Consider the following 25,393-nt stretch of genomic DNA (forward strand, 5'->3'; position numbering starts at 1 on the left):
ATTTTCATTCCCCTTACACAAAACTCCAATTATGAAGTCATTCAATTTAGATTAACTGTATGTTGATGGTAATACCATTGCATAAAAATATGTTTACATCTGATCTATTTTGACTATATTTTGATGCTAATAAGCATCCGTTAATCTGCTTGGAGAACTAAAGTCTGATTACTGCCGGAAGATGCATAGTATAGGATACACACACAAATCAGTTTCCATGTAGCAAAGCTCAAGCTGTCCTAGCCATGGTGTTCCAAGAAGTTTTAAGTCCATGACTTCAAAAGTACATTGTGTAGGAGCTCTACTTTTTGATAAAATTAACTAAAATTAAAATGTCAAATCCTGTGAAGGAACAGTGGTGAGAAGGAGAAATTTGGTTTTATGTAATTCTCTTTCCCTGATGCTACATTTGCCTAGAAGTCTGAGTAGAGAAAAAAGAACCAATGATCACAGATGGTGGGTACATATACTGGGCTACACAAGTTCTGAATCATCATCAAGTGCGTGGCTGAAACACAGCCAAGATGAAAATCTTTAGAGTTGAGGAGGCCAAAGGGCCCAGAGGAGGGGGTTAGAAGAATTACTAACATGGAAGTTTCCAGTTTAGGGGTCAGTGAGGTGGTGCGGTGGATGAAGTGCCCCACCTGGCATCAGAAAGATTCATCTTCCTGAGTTCAAATCCAACCTCAAACACTTACTAGCTGTGTGACTCTGGGAAAGTCACTTCACCCTGTTTGCCTCAGTTTCCTCATCTGTCAAATGAATGGAGAAGGAAATATCAAACCACTCCAGTATCTTTGTCATGAAAACCCCAAATGGAGTCACAAAGAGTTGGACACAACTGAAAACCACTGAACAACAATCTTAGAATTTATCCAGGAAAGCAAACATCAACATTAAGCCAGATCATATAAAGGGAGTAAAAGACTAGTTATTGAAGAGGGTGATCCTGGGAGTGTGGTTTTCTCGGGTTTACCAGGTATTCTTAATGGAAAATGTTGTTACCAGCCTGCCTGCTGTTCTAGTAGGAATCTGCCTACTTAGCCATTGTGTTGGCAGGCTGATGGGTTCAGCAAGTCATCCCTGACTTGCTAGCCAATTTAGCCATCCTTGGCAATGAAAAGTTAACAGCTGATATCAAGTCTGCTGCTAGGTACAACAGGTCTCAGTAAGGCTCTTTTCAAGTCAGAAGATCAACAACCTTCCTTCTCTGAGATTCTTTTTCTCCCCAACTTCTTCATGTCATGTCAGCTTGGGGAGGAGAGGGAGAGGAGTCACTTGGACAATTACCAAAACAAGGACTATAGGCCTTGCAGCGTAGGCCTCCTTGCCATCCTCCTTTCAAAAATAATTATCTTATACTTTTATGATTTATGTTATAAATTGTATTTTCATTATGAATCAACTTTTATAGATTTTGTTTCAACTGAGCTAAGAATTGTTCTCTATGATCTATTTACCTTATAATAGTGTCTGTGTCTTTCCCCTTTATTTTGTGGGGTTCAGCATCCAGGCCCCCTAGTGGCTATCGTTCAGACCATCCAGGGAGTACTGACACCCAACAGATTTGGTGTTCAAGCAGACACAATTAATAATCGAAACATTGGGATGCAAACAGGCTCAATTAACTATTAAAAATTTTAGGAGGTGTTGAGCTTTGAGAATTTATGTTGCCATTTTAACAGACTGAGTCAGTTCATACTCAATTCCAATATGGCAAGGAGATTTTTTAAATTAAGCTAGTTAATGTACTAGTGTCAAATCTATTTACAATTTGTATATTAACAAATAAAATATAATACACATTTCTGGGAAAAAGTTATTTTTTCTGTTAACTCCCACACTTAAGGGAGAGCTAATCTTAAACAGCTGACTTGTAATCTAATGAAATTAACAATGCTTCTTAAAATCTGGAATTCTACTGAAGAAAAGCTTGTTTTCTGTTAACAGGGCAAACTTTTTGACCTGGCAACAATACTGAGTAGTTCAGCATGAAACCTGCTTTTCAGATTCTAAGGAAACTGACTCCTAGAATCAATTTGTAGTGGGAAAGAAAACTCTTACTACATCTGTCCTCATGGAAATTTCTCCTATTTTATCTAAGTTACAGAAGTTCTAGAAGGAGTATCCCCAAATACTGCAAATAATTCCTAGGTTCTGGATCTGAATTCAGGTCTTCCTTATTACAGGCATAGCAGACTATCCACTGCACCACCTAGCTGACTCAATAGCAAAGTAGGATTGTAAATACAAAAGCACATGGCCCAGAAGGCAGAAAATGCTATTTTCTCTCACCATATTATGAATCAGGGAAAAGTCTCAAAAGAAGAAACCAAGGTTATTTACTTTACTGTCTTATAGAGAGACTCCCTTCTCTAGTCAAATAGACTACTCAATATTTCCCAAACGTGCACCTGTGGTCTTCTTCCTCTGTTACTTTGCTTGATTGTTAGCCTCTGCTAAAAAGGCCCTCCTACTATTTCTGTCTCCTGAAACTCTATTATCCTTCATGGTCCTACTCAAAAGCCACTTGGTTCCATGAAGTTTCTCCTTGATGAAAGCATTACTTTCCTCCTCTGAACTCTCTCAGTGTTTTTCTTCTTATTTTCTTGATGGGCTTGCTATTCATTCCTGAACTGCCAATAATTGTATACCTCGTATTTTTCTAATTAGATTGTAAATTCTTTAAAAATGTTAAAAATCTTAATGTTCATTTTTGCACTTTCCTCATTACCAGCATAATGCCTTGAAGACATAGAAAAAAAGTATTCTGCGTACATGACCGAATCATTTAGGTTTCGGTTTTGATATATGGATATTATCTAGCACCTGGATCTGTAGCCTAGGAAATTGTGTTGTTTCATTAATAATTGTATTTCAGTATAATTGGTTTTCATTGTATTTTATTTTATGCACCTAAAAAACATTATTCTCAGAAAGGGTTTATAGGTTTCACCAGAATGCCAAAGGGGTACATGACATAGAAAGGGTAAAAAACTCTGTTAGGTCAAGGCAATTAGGGAATTATAGTCCAACTCAGTGTAGCCATGGCCAATCTAGCCTAACCTGTGTGATCCAGTTCCACAGTCTCTAAAAGAGGCTGGATGGTTTTATGTCTTAAGCAGTATTTTAAATGCATTGTGGAGGGACCATCTCCAGTTGTCCTGATCTATATCTTGCCACTGGACACAGAGATGGCTCCAGAGGAGAAAGTGAGGCTGGTGACCTTGCACAGCCCTCCTTCTATTAAATCCAATTCACTTGCAAATAATGACATCATCTTTCTGGTGTTATGGTCTTCTTTGAGAATTAAGGACTAACAACAAAAGATGCACTGTGGGAAAATCTATATTTAATTCATAGCATCGGTAAGCCTCTATCAAAGGGCAGTTAGTTCTCGAGCAGAACTAGCCCAGCTTTTCTAAGATTATTAAGGCTGAAGAATAACACAATCTGAATAAACGATCTCATCAGACCATCTATCCCTCCTCCCTCACAAAGAGAAGAAACAAATAGAATGACAACTGGCCACATATGTGCAGTACTTCACCTCGTGTCAGCAAGGAAACTTTATGGACTGTTGTGTACAATCTTACCTAGCTTGCTCATGGTATGTTCATTCAAAAGGGAACTAGGATCTCTTAGCACATTTAAAAGAGGCATCAATTTCCTTTGCTCTCCAGAGTACAAGACTGGATTACTCCTACCCAGAGCCACTGCTAGAACCTAGCCCAAGTTCTGGGTAGATTGCCTAGTCCTACCAGGTATTTCTTTTTTCCTTCCGGGAGACAGAATGAAAAAAAACGGAGGACTGAGCTAACTTGCACATATATTATTCCTTGTGTCCTTTCTATGTGTATCAATGATGATTTGTATTTTAATCAATAAACCCAGTAGAATTTAGTTGTAAGGAATGTGTAGCTTCATTTCTACTCCTTGAACTCTAGAACTGGACTAATTTATCTATCGTAGACTCCCTAGGGTTATTTCTAATTGTAGAGGAATCCCCATTTTTCTGGCTACACATCACTGGGGACCTTTACTTGAATCATACCGGTCCCCAGAGGCAGCAGAACAAATAGACATTTTGATTTCTGATGTTCTCTTCTGGGTCCGTTTTTCAGCACATTCACATAAAATTTGGAGTTAATTTCTACATTCATTATCTAACTTTCTGGTAGAAAAAGTAAGTCTGTTGGCTGATCTTTTTTTTGAGACCATATGTTTTCCACTTAATCTATGCAAATACTTGTATAGAATCACAAAATCTTCATGTGGAAAGGGACTGCAAAGTGCCTTTTAGAGAAAACAGAATCTTTTAATTTTTATATGACTATCTAAAGGACAGTTAGGTGGTCCAGATAGAGTGGTCCAGATAGAGTGCCAGGCCTGGAGTCAGGAAGACTTACCTTCTTGAGTTCAAATCCAGTCTCAGACCCTGGGCAAGTCACTTACCCTGTTTGCCTCAGTTTCCTCATTTGTAAAATCAGCTGGGGAAGGAAATGGCAAACCACTCTACTACCTTTCCCAAGAAAACCACAAATGGGGTTTCAAAGAGGTGGATGTGACTGAAAACAACTGAACAACAACAAATGACCACCTAATAACTGATTTGGAACTGATGGAATTTATGAAACAGGGAATAAACTTATGTGTGATTTTAAAAGTATTACTATGAAGTCTTGTTTCCTTGATTTTTAAAAAATTCCATAATGAAAAAAAAATCCACATTTATTGTCATTGACTCAGTGAGGGAGAGACTGGGTAAGAAGGATTGGTGTTAAGGAAGGGACCGGTTGCTCACTGTCAACTTCCAATACTAAATAAGGCTGAATTGATTGCCTTGTGCCTGAGTGGAGCAGTGGAGTACAGTTTAGCAGTGTTGAGAACACAGGGGGTTAGCAGGGTTGCAGGCCCATTAGTACTCTGTTGTGCCCAATGCCCCAGCTCCAACATGGCTCATTGAAAATGTATCCCACTACACATTTCTAACTTTGTAATAGGAATCAATGGAACTCTGTACATAGTTTCTACTTCTTCTGGCATGCTTGAAGGACTGTGACCTTGAGAAGTATTTTGCCCTCTCCTTCCTATGCCACCAAAATTTTTTCTCCAAAAAGAATGATATTAATTAATTAAATTTCAGTGTCGATCAGTTTCAGTCAATCAACTAGCATTTATTAAGCACCCATATGCCAGGCACTGTGCTAGGGATACAAATAATAGGCAAAATAATCCCTGCTCTCAAAGAGTTCACAGTCTAATGTGAGAGGCAACATGTAAACAAGTATGTACAAACAAGATAAATAGGATAATTGGGAGATAAGCACAGAAGGAAGACCCAAAAACTAAGGAGGAGTGAGAAAGACTTATTTCAGAATGAGAGACTTAAGTTGAGGCTTGAAGGAAGCCAGAGAAGTCAGGAGGTGGACATAAGGATGAAGAAAATTCCAGACATGGGCAACAGTCAATGAAAATGCATGGAAAGATGCAGATTCTTGTGTAAGTAATATTAAGGGGGCCAGTGTCACTGGACTAGGGAGTACATAGTGGGGAGTAAAGCATAAGAAGACTGGAAAGTTAGGAGATGGCCAGATTATGAACAGCTTTGAACACCAAAGATGATTTTATATTTGATTCTGGAGATGATAAAGGGTCATTATGTTTTATTGAATAGGAGTGTGATATTGTCAGACCTGCAATTTAGGAAGATCAGTCTGTCAGCTGAGTGAATGATAGAATAGAATGGAGAGAAATTTAAGGCAGGGGGACAAACCAGCAGCGAAAGCGAGAATCCACATGTGAGATAACAACAGCCTGTGCCAGGGGGTTGCTGTGTCAAAGGACAGTCAGGGGAAAAGTTGAAGGTAGAAAGAAAGGGATTTGACAGTTGATCGGATATGAGGGTGAGATCCAGTGAGAAATCAGGGATGCAATCTAGGTTACAAGCCTGGTAGACTGGAAAAATGGTTCCCTGGACAGTAATAGGAAAATCTAAGAGGGGAAAGTTGAGAGGAAAGGTATTAAGTTCACTTATAGATATGCTGACTCCAAGATGTCTATGGGAAATCCAGTTCCAGATGTCCAAAACATAATTGGAGATGTGAGACTGAAAGTTAGGAAAGAGGTTAAGACTAGACAAGTAAATCTAAGAGGCATTTTCATAGAGAAGATAATTAAAACCATGGGAGTTGAGATCACCAAAAGAAATAGTATAGAAAGAGGTAAAAAGGCCTAGGACAGACCCTTGGAGGACACTCATGCTTAATAGGCATGGCCAGGATGAAGAATCAGGAAAGGAGACGGAGAAGAAGCAATTGCAGGGATAGGAGGAGAACCAGGAGAGAGTAGAGTCACCAAAACCTAGAGAGAAGAGAGTATCAAGGAGACAGGGTGGTTAGAGATCGAGAAGGATGAAGATTAAGAAAAGGTTAATAGGTTTGTCAATTAGATCATTGACAAATGGAGAGAGCAGTTTTGGTTGATTGATAAGGTCAGAAATTAGATTGTAGGAGATAAGAAGCAAGTGAAAGGAAAGGAAGTGAGAAGGACCCATCATAGATAGCCTTCTCATGATGTTTAGCCACAAAAGGGAGGAGAGATATAGAAAGATAGCTAGCAGGAATGGACAGATCCAGCAAAGGTTGTTGAGGATGAATGAGACACGGATATGTTTGTAGGCAGGAGGGAAGCAAGCCAGCAGAGAGAGACTGAAGATTAGTGTGACAGTGAGGATGATGGGGGGCGGGGCAGTCTGCTAAAGAAAACAGTGGAATGGGATCATTACTCCATGGCAAAAAGAAGAGTTCTCTCTTTCTTTTTATTGTGGTTTTAAAAATTATTTATTTCTGTCTAGTTTTAAACCTTCACTGACATTATCTATTGTTATTGTTGTTGCTGTTATCACCATCATCATCATCATCATTCCATCTCAGAGAGAATGATTTGAAGATACAACTACAAAACCTTAAACAAGCCCCTTAAGGAGCCTACAATCCAACTGGGAGAGAGAAGTTATCCCTATATAGATATGTAAAAATTATACCCAAAAATATATATAAAGTCAGTGGGAGAGGAGGGACTAGACAGTCATGTGGAATGGGGGAGATCAGAAAATATCACAGATAGAAAATGACACTTCAACCAAAGCTTGGAGAAAAGTAAAGGTTCTGAGAGATGGGAGGAATGCATTTCAGGCCAGTGGAGAGGAAAGAAAGCAGGAGATGAAATGCAGTGGGTGAAGGAAGAGTTGCCTCTTCGTGTGGAGGAGATAATGGCAGAAGGCACCAGAGTGATGAGAGATGGGGAACAGGAGGCAAGAGCAGGATCTCATCAATAGGATTCCATATTTTTCAGTGGATGTGGCAAGGTTCTCAGCTAAGAGGGTGAAGGGAAGGGGAATTTTGGGAGGTTCAAAGGAAAGGTTTAAAAGATTTGGAGAAGCCACTGTGATAGTGAATTGATTAGGGAGGTATTAAAAGGATTTCCTTGCTGCAGTGAGGGCCCAGTTGAGATTATTTAACATCAATTTGTCATGGGGTCAGCACATTTTTTGGTGATTTTCCAGCTTTGTTAAGGAAACCTCGAACAGGAGTGGAGGCAACAAATGGTGCAAGTGATCCAAATCTGGGATCTGGAAACACAAAATCTCCAGTTGGATAAAAGGACAAGGGACTTGATAGAAGAGGTGGCTAGAGAGGAGCACATTGCCTGCTTGGAGCACAATGGAAGGATGCAGGCAAGGCAGGCCCACTTTGGAGTGCAATGAAAGGTGTAGGAAGTCAAAGTATTACCACTTTCAAGTATATATGTATGTTAAGCCTCACCCTTAATATTGAATTAAAAGCTTTGTCTATGGGTTAAAATGAATTTGAGGGGTTTTGGCAGGGAGAGCCAGGTGAGTGCTTAGAGTCATTTTGGGGTACCGATTGGGGGAAGGAGAGAATGATCAGAAGAATAGTCTCACCCACCCTGCTTGTCTGTGCCCAAAAGCTGAGGACAAACTAGGATACAAGCCTAAATTCGCCTGGAGGCCTATCCCTGGAATCTGCTGAAGCAGAGTATTCCTTGAAAGCTCAGCTTTCATCAATGTTTGTTGAGCTGAATTGAATTGGAGACTGCCCAAAATCAGGATAGATCTGCTAGCCTCCCTCCACCCTTACCTCACCTCTTCAGCTTTCCTTTTTTCCTTTCTTTACCTGAATATAACCCTGAGTCTCCCCTCTCCTTCTGCTGCAGGATTCCAGGTTGAATAAATACACTCCATTTTCATTGAGCTTTTCCCCAGTGGAAGACAGAAGCTAAATAAACAAACCTTAGACTCAATCTTCTGCAAAGAAAAATATTCTATACACTGATGGAAATACTATAAATTTTATGAAAGGGATTTTATATCAGAACTCTGAATGTAAGATAGATAGTTGCAAGCCATCACTAAAGTAAGAGCTTAAAATTCACAAAAAGGCTTTTGAAAGGTTATGGTGATGGAAAACTGTCACAAATTTATTTAAAATCCTTGAGTTTTATCTCATTTTACAACCAATAGTTGATTTTAAAGCGAGAGAAAGTTCCAAATGACTGAAAGCAAAAAGAAATTCCATCACAAAATCAAAACAGTGGAACTTAAGCAGAACTTTTTATGCAATTACTATAAAATTCAATAGTAGTTTCTTTGAACCAGAATTGAAAGCACATAGAATGTATTCATTTTAAAGTAGCATGATACAAAGATACTAAGATCTGTCATTCTACTAAATGCCAACAACACTAGAACCCACTTATTGTGAAGTCAGCTATAATGAATCTCCATTTATAGTTAAATAGAATGAAAGTTTCAAATCATGTCAATGGAATGCAATTCAGTGTGCAAAGTACAGTTCCAGTCAGAGGGAATGAATGCTATTGAGAATGAAGTCCCAGTGAAAATATGACTTCACTGTAAGTTGCCCATCCCATTTCAAAAAGGACACATCAAATGCATATTTTAGTGTTTATATCAATATTGCTGTCCACAGGCCCACTCTCCCAGCACTGGGAAACTGTTTGCCCTTCTCTTCCCCTTTAAATGCCACCCCACCCCTTAGCCATATTCATGCCCTAGGCTTTTTCTTTACAAAATCTCAGAGTTAGCAGAAATCTAAGGGGTCACCTGGTCCAATTTGTACTTCAACAAGAATCCAGAGGTCATAGAGGCATAAATGCAGAGCTGGGGCTATCTAGTATAAACACCTCATTTTATAGAAGAGGAAACTGAGGCCCAGGCAGTTTAACTGATTTGTCCAACATCACACACATTAGGAACAGACATGGGTTTGAATCCAAGTCCTCCGACTACGTAGCCAGGGCTCTTTGCCTAAGATCATCTCTTCTACGATATCTATGATTAGGGGACATACAGTCTATGATAAACCCACCACCTCCCAAGGAAGCCAATTTCACTTTGGAATAGGTAGGAATGTTACAAAGCTTCTTCTTGCCTTAAATCTAAATTGGTTTGTTTATTTGGAGGGGAGTTTTTTTGTTTTGTTTTGTTTTTTCTGACTCCCAAACATTGCTCTGAGTTTTACCTTCTGGGAACAGCCTGCACAAATCCTTTTTCCATATGATCATTCCCCTATAACTCCTCCAACTGATTCTCATATGCCATGACCTCAAAATTATTCACCATACTACCTACATCCTTCTGGATGACATTCAAGTCATCTTGATTCTTCCTAGGGTTCCCAAAGGTACATCATGCTTCAGATGTAGCCTGATCAGAGCAGAGTGGAGGAGAATCACTTTCCTAATGCTGTACTATGGCTCTCTTAATATAGCTTTAGAATCATTGTGACTACCATATTACTTTCCTCAAGTGGAGAATGGTGGGGGTGGGAGAAAGAAGGGGAAGAGGTCAGAACTATGCCCTTCATTTCTTTCATCCATTAGATCTTGGCATCACCATTTCTCTAAGGCTTGTCCTGCTCTGTGAGAAGGCACTAGGTCCATCATGCCCTCAGTCTTACTAGCTGGATGAATAATCCAAGGGTTCTTCTATGTATGTCAATACTTTAATGTTCACTCTCTTTATTCTTCTTAGATTAGGCCATAGGTCGGGACAGATCATCTGAAACCTCTGAAGCTCTACATCCAAAGATATCCACCAATCAACAGAGTTCACACTTGAAATACACACTTGAATCTTGTGGTGCTATATACTTGAAGAAACTCCAGAAATGCCCACCATGATTCCCAGTTTATTAACTTCTATACAATCACATCACTCTCAAATTCTGTTCCATTCCGCTTCTGTTCTCCTACTACTTTTCTGTTTCCTTGAATCACAAGCACTCGGTAACTACTCCATACTCTGTCACAAATATCCAGGGACGGGCTTCCTAACATGCCAGCTCCACTAATTACCAACATCAGGAAAGTTTTCTGATCACTCCTTTATAGCCCAGAACATAACCAACTAAAGGCAGCTATATACCCTTGGGCACGCAGCTGCCACCTCTTTAGAGTCTATCAACCTCACTGAAAGGATTATTAAGAACCACTTTCTAAAATCACTTATACACTGGAAATGATAACTGAATATATCAAAAGAGCTCAAAAATAATTCTCTGTTAGTATAAAATAATACGGAATACATAATCCAAATTGCCTTTAGTTGTACTTATAGATAGAATATAAAGCAGGATTATTCACTTTATGAATAGGAAGAAAGCAAAACAGACCCAAAACAAACTTATTGACCAAAATCTGGATGCCCTTTTTTTAAAGAACCATTTGATTTCAAAACCCAGCAAAGCTGAGAATATATCAGTTACTGTGAATATGAGGTGTACAGTAGAAAAAGAATAAGAAGATTTAGATTTGAGTTCCAGCTCTTATACTAGTCATGTGATCTTTAACAAGGCACTTAAGCTCTCTGACAACTCTTTTCACCTCTAAAATAGAGGTAATGAATTGTATTACCCACCTTGAGGAGTTGTTATAAGAGAAGAATTTTGTCTACTTTAAAGCATTATACAAATTTGAGTTATCATAATTTCTATCAACTCATGGCCCCATCTTTTCTAAAGATGGTTTCAATTATTCTCTTTTCATGCAAACTTTCTCTTTGGGGAAGAGAAATGTTTTCAGTAATGCTGAAGAAAATGAGCACAACTGAAACACAAGACTGAGAATTAGAAGACCCAAGTTCTATTTCTGTCCCTATTTATTTGTCCTTGAATAAACCACTTGCTCTATGCCTCAGTTCCATTCAAGTCAACAAATCAACAAGCATTTATTAAGGGCTGACTGTATTCTAGGTGCTGGGAATACAAATACAAACAGAAAGTCAGATTCTGCCCTCATGGAGCTTACATTCTAATGGGAAAAAATAACAAATAAAAGGAAGCTAAAATGGGGAGTGGGATAGATATGAAAGGGGGGATATGGTAGAGAAATTCTGGAGAGGCAGGAGTACAGTGTGGAGAGGAATGAAGACATGGTTAGACTGAGCATCCTCCATGAAATGCAGGTTCAGAGGAACCAGCCAATCAGATGGAGAGACTGCACTCCCCCCTCCTCTTCTAAGAAAAGAATATGTGCAATACGTCCCACATTCCCTAAATGTATTTTAAGACAGAAGAAAACATTGTTAAAGTACTGTGAATATCTTCAAAGAAAATGCTTTGCACATACAATATATTATGTATCAGAAAGAGAGTAAACTGCTATGCAAATTGATCAAATAGGCTTTAATTCTTACACTCTAAGGTATTAATAACAATAACTAAATTTTATAGTTATCTAACTTGAGAACCTTTGGCTTAAAGGATCTAGTATCTGAGAACATTATACTAGCCAACAGCTAAAAGAGGATTGTTAAAAGTATTTAAAATTAACTACCAGCCTCAGGGGAATCTTTTCCACTACTGCTGAAAATTGTCAATACCTAAGTAATTTCCTGGAGTTTTACAAGAGAAAATGCTGTCTATGAACAACTCAAATAGAGATAGTTGCTTATTGCCTCCAATATTTCTTCATATATTTGGCTTATATTCTCTCTCTCTCTCTCTCTCTCTCTCTCTCTCTCTCTCTCTCTCTCTCTTTCTCCCTTCCCCCCTCTCCTTCCCTCCCCAGTTATATACACAGCATCATATTTTGAGTTTTTTTGCTTTTCACTCCACCCTTCAGAAAAATTTTTAAGACTAATCACAATTTTTCTCTTTTGCCTCTCAAATACTTAGTATATAGTTTTACATATTTTGATTTTCTCTTTAGGGGTATGATAGCAAGTGATATTATATGATAATGTACTAGACTTGAAATCTGGAGGATTCACTATCTCTGGCCAAGTTTCTCAAACTGGTTATTTCTTGTCTTTAATTCTAAGAAAATCTCCAGTTTTATTATCAGCTTCTCCCTATAAGAGACCATATGTATCGGAGCAGGCCACGTGCATTGTTTGGAGAATTGTGAATACTTGGTAAGAAGAGTTGTTCCTACAGTTAAAGGGGCAGTGAGTGACCTTTAAGGAGAAACAAAGAAAAAAATACTCCTTGTGAGTCTCTGGCATTTTACTTCTAGAATTATGATGTTAATTGAAACATTATCTTATAAAGAGTAATCTCTATACAAAGGGCCTCATCTATTAAAATATCCCATATACAACCATGACTTACTCGGAGAAGTATTTATTAAGTACCAGAGTATTGCATCGGTGTGCTGCAATTAGGTCAACATTAGATACTCTGAAAAGATCTAGATCTTTGGCATCAATGTATGTAAACTTAGAATCACTTTCAAAAGTAACTTATGTGTGAAATAAGTACTAATGATAAAAAATATTGTTTCTCATTAACACAGGTATTTCATCCATGGTGGACATTTATATCTTGTAAATGTACTATTCCAAAGCTTGATATAGTCATTCATACTTTCATTCATTCATTCTTGTGTTCACACATGAAGGAATGCATGCATTCAACAAAAATATATAATGCATTTGCTACATACTAGGCACTATGCTATGTGTACACAGACAAAAATGAAGTAGTCTCTACCTTAAATGAGCTTATTTTCTTTTTGGGGGAAAACCATGATAAATTTAAATTAAAAATAGATACAAAATAATTTCTGGGGTGGAAAGAGTACCAGCATTTTGGGAGAATTAGGACAAGTCTAATTGAGATGGTAGGTAGTAGGAGGTGGTACCTAAATGAAGCCTTAAAGGAAGTCACATGAAATAATGTATGTAAAGTATTTTGCAATCTTAAACTAACATATACAAATTACAGCTATTTTTATTTGTATACCTAGTGCCATTTGGCCAAAGCTAGCTAGCCATGGACCTCCTTCCTCTGTATTTTTATGTTTCACCCTTTGTTAATACAATAGCTAAGGTTTATCTGAACGTAAAGAGGTAAGACACCTTCTCTAATTGTTTAAACCGTTTGATTGCTTCAATAAAGGAAAGTTGTAAAAATAAAACTTAATCATTTATGTAGACTTATAGCACCAACCTCAGGCATAACTTGAGGTGATTAATATCTGGCTGAGTTTATGGCTTTAGTTATCTTACTGCTATCAGCTCTCCCAGGCATTCAAGGATTCCTTCAGAGATGCTCTGGCTCTAGATTGTCTCCTTATTTTAAAATTTCACACATCTGAAAAGGAAGAAAGCCCATTCTTGCCTATTAAGCCATTCTGATGTCCTGAAAACTCTCAAATGACTCAGTTGTCAACTAAGGTTACACTGGCAGAATCGAGAGTTTTCTGCATTAGTTTTTAAATCTGAAGATTCTTTAAAATAAACTAAAATGGTCGCATTCATTCCTTGTATACCATATCCTCTGCTTCCAAAAAATAACAGGTACTAACTCCTCTCTCACTCCACTTAACCTTTTACATTCTTTTCCACACTTTCACAATGACCTGGAACCTCAACTCACCTGCCTTCATCCCACATATCTCACATATCCAATCAGTTACCAAATAATCCCCCAAACATAACTTGTTCCCAACATCATCTCTCTATTCACATAGCCAGAACCTTAGTTCAGGCATTTCATTGCCCATCTAACTAATTTCTCTACCTCTCAAATATCTCCATACTCCAATTCCTCCATCACACAAGAGTAATAGTAATTTCCTTAAGTTCAGATCTGAATATGCCACTCCTGGCCAGACACAATGAGCTCCAGTGGATCTCTATTGCCCAGAAGAAAAAAAAGTAAGCTCTTATATTTATCTTTGAAGTCTTACACAACTTGGCCTCATTCTGTCTTTCTAGCTCCATTGTATATTATCCCCCCCCACACACACATACGCTCTTCAATTCATATAAAGTGACCTCTCTCTTCTTCACACACTATATACCATCTCTTTGTACTAGCCATCCCTTATACCTGGAACACACTACCTCCCCATCTCTGGTTTATAAAATCCATATGTTCCTTTAAGGCCCAGCTCAAACACAACTTCATAAATGAAGCCTTTCTTCATTTCCCTCAATTTCCAAACTACCTTAAAGTTAATAACTTTGTTTTTACTTGTATTTTTATATTTATTCTTATTCTTTCTGTATATATATATAAATGTATATGTGTATGTATATATGTGTATGTATGTGTGTATATATATATATATATATCCTAATGGAGCATATTACATATATATAAGAACCTTGAGAGTAAGGATTATTTCATTTCTTATATTTATACCCCAAAACTTAATACAATTTCTAGTGAATAGAAGGTGCTTGATAAATGTCTATTAATTGACTGATGTGATGATGGTTTTCATGAAGTGACATAAAATAACAAAAGTATAAATGACTGGTAAAAGCAGCTGATATAGTAGAACTTGGCATTGTGTAGTAGGTGAAAAAATGATATTTGGCCTCGGAAGAGTAAAGTTCCAGGTACAGCTCTGCAACTTACTAGCTGGGTGATCTTTGACAAGCCATTTAACTTCTCTGAGACTCAGTTTCTTTATCTGTAAAAGTGGAACAATAATAGGCAGGTTGTGAGAAGTATTTTGTAAACTGTGAAATACTACCTAAATATTATTATTATAATTATTTATTACTATTGTTTCTACTCTTCCCAAGAGTAAGTACCTTTTTAAGTTTACCTAGAGAGGACACAGTCCAATATAAATGGCAGTGCTTAACACCAAATCATGAATCTCTAAAGACCAAAGGTCTATTAATGGAATTTCAAAACTGTAACAATTGAGTGAGGGAGAAAGCTGAAGAGAGAGGGATCTTCTCTCTACCCCACAAAGCATAACACGTAGGCACAGCTTATGAATAAGGATGGTCATTTAATGATGTCTGGAAAAGGCATTTCAGGCTGGGGGAGGCAGCAGGGATGGAAGCCTTTGTCATAAAATGTTGCTTCTGTCCAAAATCTAAACTGTAAAGAGAAGTTCAGATCTGCATGCATAATCAATAATGCAGGGTATTCATGTAAAAAAGCTGCCCTCCCACGCCAACATGAGCAAACATTTGCCCCGTTAATGGTATGCCTATGCGAAAAATGACTGGGGGGAGGAAGCACAGTGAAGCAAGCCAAGGACCCAGATGAATGCTAGGAAACATTAAAGAGAAAGTAAATAAAGTAGACAACCCAGTAGCACGAATCTTTTGTCTGGAAAGAAACATTTATTTTTTTTTTTAAGTTTGAAGATTGTCCAACAAAATTAACTAAGATATTAACTAAAATAAATTATTTTCCCCAGATATAGTAATTAAGGCACAAAACATTTATAATTTGTTAGTTTCAACTCTAGAATTCCCCAATAAATGGTTTAAACCACTCTGCACACAGAGATGATAGCAGCCCCCACAACATGAACTAATAAGTTCATATTAGTAGCAATATGAAAATTTCAGAAGGAAAAGTTATTATCCTGATTTATCCACTTAGTCTAAGGAAAGGAAGAATATGCATTATTATTATTTGAATCCTTGCATTAATTTTCTGCTGTCTACACTTCCCTCACAAATAGTGGGTATGCAAAAGAAAGAAAAGAATTTATTTGTGACCATGTTGTTTGTACTAGGCACATTTTCTTTGGAGACTAGGGGAGTATCCCACTGAAATTCAATCTAAACACTTACACATAAGCACAGCTGCTGCTGACTGACTGACTGACTAATCTCCATCACAGCATCAAAGAATTTAAATATAGATACAATTTAAGTCCTTTTCCCCCTTTGGAGAGTGGAGCTGAGATGGATGAATTGATTCCATTCTAGTATCTATCATGGAATCTTCAATTTAAAGCAAAACTTTCCTCATCAGATATCTTCTGCCACATGTTGCAAATAGCAGTATCCCAACACTGAAAAACTATTTTATAGGGAATGCCCTGATAAATTTCACTTTATCTTGTGTTTTCTCTCAAACTATTCATTCCTAGGCCTAGTGGTAAATGCTACCATTCAACCCTAGAAAGAACAGGACCAAGTCGTCAGTGGATCTTGGCCCAAGACAGAACCACCAAAAGTCACTTTGCGGCAAATCAAAATTCAAAAATAAATTCATGAAGATGAGCTATACTTGGTTGGAACTGGAATCTTAGGCTGGCTCCAATTCATACTTATGAGCCCAGGATTAAGCTACAATTGGACTGGTATCTGGATACTACCAGAATAAAATAGAGTAAAACTTCATAGGGGGCAGCTAGATGGCGCAGTGGATAGAGGGGCAGGCCTGAAGTCAGGAAGATTCATCTTCCTGGGTTCAAATCTAGCCTGACACTTACTACCTGGTCACTTAACCCTGTTTGCCTCAGTTTCCTTATCTGTAAAATGAGCTGGAGAAGGAAATAGCAAACCACTCTAGTATCTTTGCCATGAAAACCCCAAATGGGATAAACCAAGAGTATTAAAGGTTTCAGAGATGAATACCCTGAAGAGAAGGGAAGGATTGGCATCCCTCGCAAAGCATCTCTGAGCTTTGAGAGAACTTTGAGCTACTGGATATGCCAGAAATGGGCTAGAAAAGTGACTACCAATGAGCCTTTGTCATTTTATTAAGTGTTTTAAAATATATTATTATTTGTAAGACAATGATAAAAAATGTAGACCATATTATAATGTGTTGGTGTGCAGAAGGTTTATACATATGCACATGTTGTTAAGTAATACAAATTATCTGTAGTATCTTATAGGTACCCACACTCTGTCCCTGTGAAGAACCCTGAAGACTAAACTTTTGTAAGAGTGGTGGGCAATTGGGGAGAGAAGGGACAGAGAAGGAAATGAAGACAAATTTCACATATTTCACAGTTTTGCCAAACACCTGCCCATGCAGCTATACAGCTATGGATATCTGTATGTTTTATATGTTTACTTGTACAGAAACTCCCATACCTTCTTGATTATTCTCAGATTAAGATAATTTACTCACCTTAGCTCAACTCTAATCAGCTCATGTTAGATATGGGATAAATAAAGCAAATTTCTTAGAGACATTGCATTCCAGGTACCCAAATGTACATGCCATTGAAGAGGATACTGTAGTTAGCTTCCGTGATACCTCCCGACCCGTGTTGATTTGCCATCCATGTATATTGGCAATCATTTGCAATCTCATGAGGATCAAATGAGATATTTGTAAAAAAGTGCTTAAGATCATGCTTGGCACATAGTAGGTATTACATTAATGTTTATTTCATTCAGGAAGAATAGAAATTATTCTTTACTTCTCCTCAGAACTACACAGGCATTGAAGTGGACTTTGGTGTATGCCATATATCATAGAAATGTGGGGATGGGCAGTGTGGATGCAAGCCCTGAAGGAATTCTAAAAATAATAGGAGTTGGGTAAGAACTCTCATAAACAACATCCACAAAGCAAACATCTGTGTTTACTATACCATTATATTCTAAGAAAAACAGAGCAAGTAAACAAAAATCCACAACCTTTTTAGTTTTTACTATGTTACATGTGATTTATGACTAGCTTCCAACTAGAGCTAAAACCTACATCCTGCTTGCTGATTCAAATAATGCAAACAACCCTCTACCAAAAATACCTGTAAGATAAGAAGAGAAACTTGGTTCTATTCCTATCTCTATTGCTGACTCATTAGATGACCTTGGCAGATTTATTTGGTCTTTTAGTAAGAAGACAGTGCATGCCATCTAGCATATTCTAGAATCTAAGGAAGTAAGAATATTTTGTCCATTTATACAAAGAACTCATATGCTACATGAGTTTCGAGCATCAATGTGCCAGACATATGTAGCTGGATAAAGAATGGCTAGAAACTTCCAAGAAATTGAAGGATCAAGCAAAGATTTTAAACATTTTTACAAGCAGGTAATGAGATAATATCCTGTACATTATACATCAGTTAGCTGATATAAGAAAGAGAAAAAGACCAGACTAAAATTTTAATTAAAACCCACTTATACTAAAAACCTACTAAGAAAAGAAATTTGTGTTCCTGTGAATTTTTTAAACAAATTAGAAATAAGTGAGGAGAACAACAGGGAGAGAGAGAAAATTGACCAAGGGTAATTTTGCATCTCATCAGCCTTGGAGGTAGGTCTTTAAGGCAATGTTTTTATCTATCAAATCAAATACTTCGTATATGCACATGTAAACAGATATTTATACAAATATAGTCAATTAATGGCACAGTTGAATCTTGTATTTTCTACAACTTTCATTCAATTATGTCACTACTGTGGAATCTCATTCACAAAATCTTGCTTAATGGTAGAGTTGTGCATTGGTTCAACTCTTCCAGAAAGAAATTTGAATTACATTAATAAAGGGACTAAAATGACCATATCCTTTTACCCAGAGAACCTCTTGCTAAAGCATATATCCCAAGAAGGTCAATAATAGGACAAAAAGTCCCATATCCAACTATATATATATAATCACTTTCTATAGTAGCAAAGAATTGGAAACAAAGTAGATGCCCATCAATTTATTGCAGTTTAATAAATGATAACTATGGAGATACAAAGAAGCATGGCAAGACTTACATGAAGTAAAACAAAATGAAGTAAACAGAAACAGTAAACAAATATTCCCAATGACTAAAACAATAAAAATTGAAAGAACAAGACCACCACCAAAAAAATCAAAACAATACTGATTAACTAAAATAATCAAGATCGGAACTGAAGAAGAGATAGAAACATGGATCTCCTTTCCTTCTTTGCACAGGTTAGGGACTATGGGTGTGGCATACCACACTTAACCTTAGACTTGGTTGATATGTTAATTTTGCTGAACTGCCTTTTTGTTTATTTGTTTTAAGGGATGACTTTCACCAAGGGGATTTAGGGAGTGACACTTTGGGAAATGAAGGAGATGGAAAAACCAAAATAAATAATTTGTCAAACCTGCCTGATTTTTTTTTCTCATATATTTATGGGATACCCTCACTATGCGCTGTTATTCTCATTAATATCAATATGGAAGTAAACATATTGCCCAATTAATTATTAATATTCTCTCTGTTCTTACTTTTTCAGTATCTTTCCCTCTTTCAAATTCTTTCAGATACATTGAAAATTGACCTTTTAATTATCTCAAAATGGTGTCACCTAGAGTAGAAATCAAGCTGATTTTTCCATGTTTGTTTTCTTCAAGGCCATCTCCACTCTTCAGATAGGATGTCTGGGACAATGAATTTAGAGTCAAAATGTCATTGCTCCACTCTTTTTGATAGGGAAAAGAGTTTGTAATAAAAATCTTGGCAAATTTTTCCATGCTTTCATCTAGTTTTACTCTTAAATATCCTTCACAGGACTTTGTTTAGTTGATTCTCTTGCCAAGCTTTCATTGAACTTGTTTAAAATTGTACATGTCAAAATCATATATAACAAGATGTCAAATGTAAACAACAGAGATAATTTTATATGATAACTCTCTAGTGTTTAATATCAAGCCAGTTAGATGGTACAGGGAACAGAGAATTGGACCTAGCATTAGGTAGACTTGAGTTGTGACCAAACACTTACCTCCTGTGTGATCCTGGGCAAGTCACAACATCTATATGCCTCAGTTACTCATCAGGGGCATGATAATAGTTTCTACCTCCCAAGGTGTTGTGAGGATAAAATGAGACGATATTTATAAAATGCTTTGTACATGTTAAAGCACTACATAAATGCTTATTGTTATGATTGCTAAGCAAAGCAAAGCAACAAAATGGAGAAATATGCCAGTCAGAGGGATTTGCCTATATACTGGAAGCAGGGCCAAAAGACAGTCCCAATTGGAGAGAGAATCCCTATTAATGGTGAAGTCCTATAAATGGTGAAGTCCTATAAATGGTGAGGTCCTCAAACAAGAGATGCTCCTGTTTGTAAATGAAGGGGTTGACTGCAAGATTTGCTACAAGACAAAGCTTCCTAAATGAGACAGCTACTCGATTAAGAGTTTGGCTTCTCTATACAAAACAAGCAAATGAAGAATGACTATTTTCCATACCATAGATATGGAATTGGATGGATAAACCAAAGGAATTCAAGCGATGATGAACTGGACCCAGAGTTAAACAAGAGGAGAGCAGATTGGATTGCCTTTAGAAGATGGTGGAGTTACTTTGATGACTCCAAGTTTCTCCCTGAAATAAAATCTGCTATTTTTAAGATCAATGAGGTTATAAAGATGCCAGTTACAAATTACTATAATGCCTGAAGTACAAAAGACGAGAATCCTCCAAAGGGTGAGGGAGAATCAACTTTTGTGTAAGCACAAGGCTGCAAGATATTATAAAGGAAGAATTGTGTAGGAGAAGTAGCATGATGATGAAGAACATCATCAGGAGGAAAAAATGATAAAAAATAATAGCAGATTACTTGGAAGGATAACTAATGGACAGCCTACATGCTCCATTAACATTCACACTATGTCAAGTAAAATAAGGGAGTACCCCAGCATGTTGGGTGGCCCCCACGTGGTGGATTTAAAGGAGAACGTAGACAAGAGTTGCACTGGATGGGCTGGCACAAATAAACTCTGTCACAGATATTGATGCATTGAGTCACTGTGGGGAAAAGTCACATGAAAGAGCTCACAGATGCACAGGAGTGGCAAAACACTGGAAATTAGCCCCTGTGCAAAGTGCCTGGGTCACTGGGTTTGAGGTTTTACATAGTACTAGAAATATTTCCTTCCCTGAAGGAAGCAGCCCTGTAACACTCCCCACTGAGAAAGCTTCATTACAAAACAAACACTTTCTACAGAAAGGTTGAAAAAAAACTGAAACTACTCAGGGCAGTTATTGGTCAAATTCATACCTATTTAATTCTGCATGGAGGCAGAATCAACCCTAAATTATGGGAGAACTTACACAGCCAGTAGTTGGGCAACAAGGCAGCCAAAAGGAGAGAAAGAGTTTGCTTTGGCAGTTGATGTTAAAAAAAAAAAAAAAGAGCAGGGACTCACATGCATACATTGAGTCCATAGATCACCCTCCCAAATATCATCAAAGCCCAGAATAAACCAATGATTCCCAAAGGGTGTGCTAATGGTTGATTGTGCTGTGAATAATAGTGAACTTATATTTGTAATCCCATTCCCCTCTCCCTATCGCTAGTTTAGGAATAGCTGAGGCTAATAGTCAATTATATGAAGTTTCCTTTTGCTATCCCATGTGCAGGATCATGTCTCATATCCATAGTGTGCCATGGGAATTATAGCAAAGAATAATACTGTTTATAAGCAAAATATTCCATGCTCACTTCAAGGTGCCTTCAAGGGACTTGCTTCCTTTTCAAGATAGTCCCTTCTTGTTAATTTTAACCTGATTTCACTTTGGAGAGGACTTGTTTCCCTTTTAAGATTGCCCTTTGGTTTTAGTTTTAATGCAATTTCACCTATGTGAAAATATTCAGAGAAGTGGGGGTTGGATGAAGTGAGGCATAGTATAATTTGCCCAGGGCAGGGGTCTACAGTCTTTTAAAGGTGAAAACTCATTTTAAAGGATGTTAAAATTTGTGGGGAAAAAAGCATGAAAAACTATAATATACACTTTCAGTTGGTGACAGATTTTGCATAACCATAATATGTAGGTGGATATTTTATTTATATAACACAAAAACCAAAAAGTATTTATTAACTGATTTCAGAAGCCCTTTGGAAAATGTGTAACTTTGGCTTGGGAAAAGAAATGAAGGACCTGAGGAGTTCTTTATAACTGTACACTACTACCAAGTTATTACCAGGAGATTATCAGATTTATTGTCATTTCACCATTAAAGAAGAAACTTTCATCCCGTCAGGGCTAGGTTCTCTCCCAAGGAAGAGAAACATGGCAGTAGGCACTGGAGAAAGGGAAGCTGTCAACCATATGAGAAAGACAGTAACAACCAAGAAAAGGAGATCTCAGAGGGGTTCTGGAGTACCAATGTGGACTCTGTGATTTGAGAAAGACAGAGGGGAAGAGATTCACATATGTATTCAACGAATCTTTATTAAGCTCCTGCTGGGTACAAGGCACTTTTCTGGTTTCTGGGGATACAAAAACAAAAAATGGAGTTCTTGCTTTCACATAGCTTATATTTCATAGCCCTTTATTGGTAAGAGGGCCGATTCCTCTCCAGGCTGCACTGTGGACATTCTCCACCACTGAAGTTCACAACAGCCCTGGAATTCACATATAGGAAGTTAGCCTCTGCCCCTGCAAGCTATCCTGTGATTGGATAGCTTTCCCTAGAACCTCCATTTAAGAAGGGTATGCAAGTCAGTCATGTCTCATTCCTCTCCAGGCTGCACTCTAGATTTCCTTTACTTTATACCCTCGTTGGGTTCCTTTGTCTGCCTCTTCCCCTTTTAGCTTCCTTTTATGCGCTGTTTTCCCCATTAGAATTAAGTTCTTTGAGAGCAGTGATGCCTTTCTACTTCCCTTTGTATTCCCAGAGCTTAGTATTCCATAGCGCCTAGCACATAGCTATCACTTAATACATGCATGTTGACTGTGGTTGACTGATAGTTTTCCAGAGGGACTGAAGGATCATGGATGTCCAGGAACTTTTGATCCCTACAATCTTTTCGACTATCCTTCTAGCTTAGAAAAATCATATTTCCACCAGCCCCTTTGTTGATTAAGGAGCTATAATTCTATGGGTATTGCGGGGTTAGGAAATAGTACATTCTCTGATAAATTGAGGTGACATGGCACATTGGAAAAACTATTGTCTCTGGAGTCCAGGGGCCTGCATTCAGTTTCTGTCTTTTAGGCTGATTGACTATGGGCAAATCATCTAACCCTCCCAAGGCCTTAGTTTCTTCATCTGTAAAGGTGGATTGAGTTAAATGACATTTGAGGTATGTGCCAGCTCTTTAGCTATGATAAATCAATATGAAATATATACAAAGTATATTAAAAACTGCAGTGAACAGGAATGGCCTCATTTAGTAAACCACACTTGATCAGAGCCTTGAAGGAAGTTAGCTATCATATTAGACGAAGGCAAGAACTTTGGCTGTTCAGGTGTTCTCAGTCCTTGGAGAAACTTTAAGGAAGAATCAACAATTAGTTTCGGACTCCTACCTATGTGATTGGGATCTCAACTTCTCTCTAGATAAGACCTCTGCTAGCCTTCAAGGCTACTGCTTTTTTTTTTTTAGAACACAATGTGTATATACCTATTAATGAGATTAATCAACATATATACAGCTTCATTCACTAATTTTGGCTAAAAGAACTGGACACATTTAAAGAGGCAAATGTGACTGCCAGGTTCTTGGTGGTCAGCCCCAAGATTAGGCCTTAAAAGTCAGCCTTCTTACAAGTCAAAGTAAATTTCTACTTTAAGGGTACAGACATATGAGTGAAAATGAGGAAAGTATAAACATTTTTGACAAGTAGTTTGACATATATTTGAATTGGTAAATACAACTACGCATAGCTAGCAATTTGCACTATATACACTATTTAATTCTGTATGCAATAACAACTAGAATTTAAAAAAATACTGCTCTAAGGCTTACAAAGCTTCACAAATATCTTTTTTCCCCCTCAAAAAAAAACCAATCCTGTAAAGTAGGTGGTATTATTATACCCAATTTACAAATGAAGAAACTGAGGCTGCGATATTAAGAGACTTGGCAAAGAGTAATAAAAGGATTTAAATTCAAGTCTTCCTGACTCTAAGTATAATTCTCTATCCACTGCACCATCTAACTGTCTCTTTACATTATAAAGGGAGGAGAAGTATCCTTCCTAGGGACATAGGAATGTGAAATTAGATTGAAGTTAGATGAGAATACATTTTCCTCTGCTCCTAACTGAAAATTTCACTTCAAGGCACTGAAGAAAAGCATTGAGACTCCCAGGCCACTAGAGGTGAGGGGTGTAAGAGGAGATGAGATTGTGAGAAGACAGATGTGTGAGGTATAGATAAATAGACATATTTCTATAGTTAAATATAGACAAAATATTTAGCTATAGAAATGTCTATATCTATATGCATATATACATATTTCCCTATCTATCCATTTGTCTATATCTCCTTACCTAGACCCTCTTATATGCCACACTGGAGGCCAGAGAAGTAGATTTCAGAGGGTTGTGAGGGTCAGCTCTGGCTGTAATGAAATTTGAACTTTGAGGCCCATAATGAAAAGAATTTTATGTGGAAGGGAGCTTCAAAGGAAAATAGTCAAATACTCTATATCTATTAGCCAAGCAGTATTAAAACCTAAAAACCTTTTTTAGAACTGTTAACTGTTAACATTTTTACCTGCTGTCACACACTTTCTATCATCTATTCCTCTGAGACTTCTCATGGAAGCTCCTTGAGGAGAAAGGACATTTTATTTTTGTCTCTTTATACATTTGAACATAAGAGACTTTTAGTAATTATTGCCTGCCTCTTCTCTCCCTAGTACACACAGGTAATCCTCCCTTTTGTAGTCTGTTTTAACCATATTCCCTACACTAAGATACAGAAGAGGTGCCAGACCCAAACCGTGGTAGTCTTTCATCCTACTTTTTTTTTCAAAAGGATATATGGCCAATAACCTCTGCAAAGGACTGCATTCCATTGAGAGGAGGCCTCTGGTATGCAAGTAGATTAAAAAGGAATCTAGCCTATACCTTAAGCTGTATAAGTTTGACTAATGAGAAATATAATGATTCCATTTACAGTTTATTACTTCATCAATAACCATTACATCAGAGTCACAAGGATTCTCTGAATACTGAATTTTAAGTTCCCTCAATTACACAATTTTAATAAATCCAAATGGGAAAGATTCTGATTTGAATAAAAGGTAAGTAAAACTAACTCTCTCTCTCTCTCTCTCTCTCTCTCTCTCTCTCTCTCTCTCTCTCTCTCTCTCTCTCTCTCCCCTCTCTCTCTCTCTCTCTCTCCCTCTCTCCCTCTCCCCTCTCTCTCTCTCCTTCCTCAGTCTCCTCCTCGCTGCTCTCTCTC

The 25,393-nt window shown here is 37.5% G+C and overlaps 1 protein-coding gene across 7 annotated transcripts in view; it reads right to left on the reverse strand.

Annotated features, from left to right (window-relative positions):
* Positions 1 to 25,393, reverse strand: part of LAMA2 (laminin subunit alpha 2) — a 777,226-nt gene that overhangs the window by 750,948 nt on the left and 885 nt on the right. The gene's annotated exons all lie outside the window — the stretch shown is intronic.

Source organism: Trichosurus vulpecula, chromosome 7 (genome assembly GCF_011100635.1).
Source record: "Trichosurus vulpecula isolate mTriVul1 chromosome 7, mTriVul1.pri, whole genome shotgun sequence".
NCBI classification, from domain to species: Eukaryota; Metazoa; Chordata; class Mammalia; order Diprotodontia; family Phalangeridae; genus Trichosurus; species Trichosurus vulpecula.